Source organism: Monopterus albus, unplaced genomic scaffold (genome assembly GCF_001952655.1).
Source record: "Monopterus albus unplaced genomic scaffold, M_albus_1.0 scaffold501.1, whole genome shotgun sequence".
NCBI classification, from domain to species: domain Eukaryota; kingdom Metazoa; phylum Chordata; class Actinopteri; order Synbranchiformes; family Synbranchidae; genus Monopterus; species Monopterus albus.
Window position 1 is genome coordinate 9,334 of NW_018128381.1, and position 5,022 is coordinate 14,355.

Consider the following 5,022-nt stretch of genomic DNA (forward strand, 5'->3'; position numbering starts at 1 on the left):
GTAATGTTAATTTTTACCTGTGTTCATTGAATAAATCAGCACTGTATTGAAGTTACTTGGACTGCCTCGTCTCTCAGAATTAGCATGGTACAAGAACTAGAAAGACTTCGTGAGGAAGAAGTGTGGTGTCAGTCTGTCTTACATGTTGGTCCACTAACTGACAGACTGACAGGAAATGTGCTGCTGATATATGTGACCCTGAGTAGATAAACTTTGATGTTTTGCCAGCTTCCCTCCAGCACCACCTTCAGACCAACATGTGAGATTCATTCCTAACATACCTGCTAATCTAATGACAAAACAAAGCTGCGGCCTAGTGAACAGCTCGGCTGTTAGTTGTGACCAATTCCTGATTTTTAGAACAACAGCATTTTGTGTCATTTTGCATTGTGGTTGTGTTTCTTATTGTATTTATTTGCCTCCCTGGTTCAGAGTAAAGGTGAAGGCAATGCAGTGACCTACAGCACAGTGAAAGTTTCCTCCTTTTCTGCTGGAGCCTCCACTGACGCCAGCGACCTCTACGCCACCATCAACAAACCAAAGACACAACAGTCTAATTTCATCTCTCATCGTTACATTTACTCTTCTAGTATCATATGTCCAGTGTTAGATTAAGGTTTTACAGTCTGTTTTAAGAGCATTTTAAAGATTGCTGTAAAAAGCTTTTTGTCCAATAGGGAGAGTAGTAGAGTGACTAGTAGCGTGACTAGTAGCACATGGTAGAAATAGAAGTAAAAAACACTGGTTCCACAGAACACAAGCTTTCACTGTTCTGTTCTCTCTCCTCTAATGAAGATTCTCTCTTTTGTGCTGAACATCGCTGTTCACAGTGGATCTAAACACAGATATGAAAACACTTTGGCGCCATCTAATATGTTACTGACCCATATGTTCACCACACTTTCCTTCCTCTGCACACTGTGTAGCTCTATAACACCATCACACCACTTCCTCATTTGCTCCTGACATACAAACTCTATTTAACCTACAGTCACTAGATGTATTTGTCACTATGATTTTTCTTAGGAGTCTCTTCTGCAGTCTGCAGAGAGCATGGCCACAGACACAGTGTTACTGTCCAACAGTATCAGACAACAAACGTTTCTAGTTGTATGGTTGAGCACGACTTTTGCAAATATTTAACTGTAAAACAACATCAAGAGGTGTGTTACTATGAATGTGCAAAAGGGGCATTGTGGAGATTTGGTTCTCTAACTCCAGATACAGCTCAGTCAGACACTGATCAGTGTGTTTCTGAGGTTTATCTGGTCATTAGCGGGCAACACCTCCACAGCTCTGCTGCTGTTGGAGACACATTCTCATTAAAACACATCCCCCTCAGTTCTCAGAAACAGTGACATTAAACAGGAACCAACAGGTCTCAGACCAGTTAAATATCATCTTATCTGTGTTCTTTCCCAGCTGCTACAATGTCACCGTGTTGCACTGTGGACATCAAGAGTCAGATTCAGGTAGACGAGGTGTTTGAATCCTGGTGGTTTTCTAATAAACCCCATAGAAACAAAGAGCCGCATTGTTGAAACCATTGTCTTAACTCGGTCTGTTGTTTTCAAACCTCTGACTTCATCAGACATTGTCTTCTTCCTTTCAGGGTGTCAAACACATCATTGTCATTGTAGGAGCAGACAGACGCAGTGAGCACTTTACAGATGACCTGAGGTTATTTGGCTCACTGTAAATATTTACAGCAGTATAGTCTGTGCAGTCTCACTCAATATAACTCGCTGTGGATAAGAATCAAGAGCCAGATTAAGTTTCAGGATGTCTTCTTCTTCTACTTTCAGTTGTTCCCTTTAGGGTGTTAGGTATTTTTAGTCAGATAAACATTGGTTAGACATGTCATGTATTAGAAATGTTTAGTGTAGACAGGATGTCTAGCTCAGGCTGTAAAATGCTTAGTCATTCCCATAAGGTACTCCTCATGTTCAAGGATAACTAGATTCATTCATTTTCTACTGCTTAGTCCCTGGGGGGCCGGAGCCAATCCCGGCTGGCAATCTGGCAAAGGCAGGATACACCCTGGACAGGTCGCCAATCCATCGCAGGGCTAACACATAGACACACAACCACACACGCACTCCTATGGGCAATTCAGAGACACCTAAGCTGCAAGTCTTTGGACTGTGGGAGGAAGCTGGAGTACCCGGAGAGAACCCACGCAAGCACGGGAAGAACATGCAAACTCCACACAGAATGGTGGTAATGGTGCTAACCACTGCACCACCGCACTGCCCGGATAACTAGATAGAAATGTGATTACGGTTAGGAGACAGAATGGTTTCTTATGCTTAGTGTCATGACATGTCACCAGATGTCATGTCAGAATGTTTTAGATACACACCACACAATCAACAGACAATCACACATTGATTTTCTTCATGCTTTGACTACTGCTATGGTCAGCTGCAAAGCTGGCACCGGAGACGTCACTGTTTGGCGTCCCTGAGAAGTATGGGGCTAGCCCAAGGTGATATAATGTATAGGCCTGTTATGGTTCAGGGCTATTCATCTACCCGCTGCCTGCGTGCATGTTGGAGGTGCAAAGACTCCTGAGCATGTAATGTTAATTTTACCTGTGACCACTGAATAAATCAGCACTGTTTTGAAGTTACTCGGACTGCCTCGTCTCAGAGTTAACGTGGTGAAAAGAACTGGGTCCAACAAGGAGTTGCCACAGCGTATCATCTGTTTCCACCTAACTCTATCCTTGACATCATCTACTCTCACCCCATTTAACTTCATGTCCTCTTTTAGCACATCCATATATCTCCTCTTTGGCCTTCCTCTTGACCTCTTGCCTGGCAGCTCCATCTCCAACATCCTTCTACCAATATAACCACTAGCCCTCCTCTGCACATGTCCAAACCATCTCAATCTGGCCTCTCTGACCTTGTCCCCAAACCAGCCGACCTGAGCTGTCCCTCTGATGTGCTCATTCCTAATCCTGGCCATCCGGGTCTCTCCTAAAGAGAACCTCAACATCTTCATCTCTGCTACCTCCATCTGTGCCTCTTTTCCTCACTGCTACAGTCTCTAACCCATACAGCATAGCTGGTCTCACTACTGTCTTGTTCACCTTTTCTTTGATTCTTGCTGCCACTCTTCTGTCACACAACACTCCTGACACCTTTCTCCACCCACTCCAACCCGCCTGCACTGGCCTCTTCACCTCTTTCCTACACTCCCCATCACACTGGACTGTTGACTCCAAATCCTTAAACTCCTGCACCTTCTTGACCTCAGCCCCCTGCAACCTCACTGTTCCACTTCCCTCCCTCTCATTCATGCACATGTATTCTGTCTTACCACAACTGACTTTCATTCCTCTTCTTTCCAGAGCGGACCTCCACTTTTCCAGGTGTTCCTTCACCTGCTCACACTACAGATCACAATGTCATCCGCAAACATCATTGTCCACGGAGATTCCTGTCTGACCTCATCTGTCAACCTGTCCATCACCATAGCAAACAAGGATGTACTTCTGTAAAAAGCCTTTTGTACAGAATGGGGTGTAGTAGGTTAAGTAGTTCATCCATTCATTTATCTTCTATACCACTCAGTCCCAAACGGGGTCACGGGGTGGGGGCGGAGCCAATCCCAGCTAGCAATCGGGCAAAGGCAGGGTACACCCTGGACAGGTCACCAGTCCATCACAGGGCCAACACACAGACCAACAACCGCTCATACGCACACATTCACTCCTGCGGGCAACTTAGAGACACCAATCAACCTAAGCCGCATGTCTTTGGACAGTGGGAGGAAGCCAGAGTACCCGGAGAGAACCCATGCAAGCACGGGGAGAACATGCAATCTCCACACAGAAAGGTCACGAACCCGCAACCTTCTCGCTGTGAGGCAACAGCGCTAACCACCGTCTCACCGTGCTGCCCCAGGTTAAGTAGTATGTATATTAAATAACTCAGCATTCAAATGAATGATTGCTATGACCACTTTATTAGGTACACTTGTACACCTTCACATTAATGCAGCTATTTGGTCTGATGCAGACAGTAGGGTCAGAAGCCACAGAGTGATCCTGCTCTGTATCAAGCTGCTGCTGGTGGTGTAATGGTAAGGGCAAGATTTCTTGGCAAACATTAGACTCCTTAATATTACAGTTTTTCTTGATTGCTTTGAAGCAGTCGTCAATTGAAACTCCACATTTTCAAAACAGTTAACACACCTGCCTAAACAGTATCACTGATGGCAAAATGACACATTTTGTTTGCAAAAGGCTCCAACCATGCCAAAACATTTAAAATATGCAACAAAAGCAAATTTTGCCTTCAAACAACACAACTTGCAAACAAGTATATGAGCTCTTTCAGTCAGTCATTACACAATGGACAACAAAATACACAACTCAGTGTGAATCAGTGCAACATTGCTTGTCATTGTAGCCTATACCCAGTGCCATTTGTCTTTCTATATAGGTGTCAAATTAGCCTTTTTGCAAAGAATTGGATCCAGAATAAGAAATACTTTGATACAAATTTTATTGAATACATTATCTTTTTTTTTGTAACTGTGGCTGAAAACTGAAATACCGCATATAATAACTAAATATTACAGAACAAAATGTAAACCAAAATACAGTGAAATCTATTGTAAGACATAGCCACTACTCAAACTCGGTCTCTTCTGTCTTGAGAATGGGGCCACATGGCCTCATCCACATCACATTCAATATCCTCTCTTGCAAGGCACCTAGGGAAAAATCAGGCCTACAGACTGATTGCTAATTGAAGATTTGTGTGAAGCAGTGTCAAACAGGTGCTTTAGTGATTTCACACTGATCTTGGTAGTTTCTAATAGTTAGGAATAGATGGTTTCTCTTTGGTTACCATAGCTAAAACAATGGAGTTTGGACTGCTTGAATGACATCCATGTTAACTGTTTTGCTAAAGGGTGGGAAAATGTGTCAATCCAATGAGAACGTGTTTACACATTTGCAATATGTGTCTTCTGCTTTGCTGGGTTAGTGATGATGAAAACTGAGTG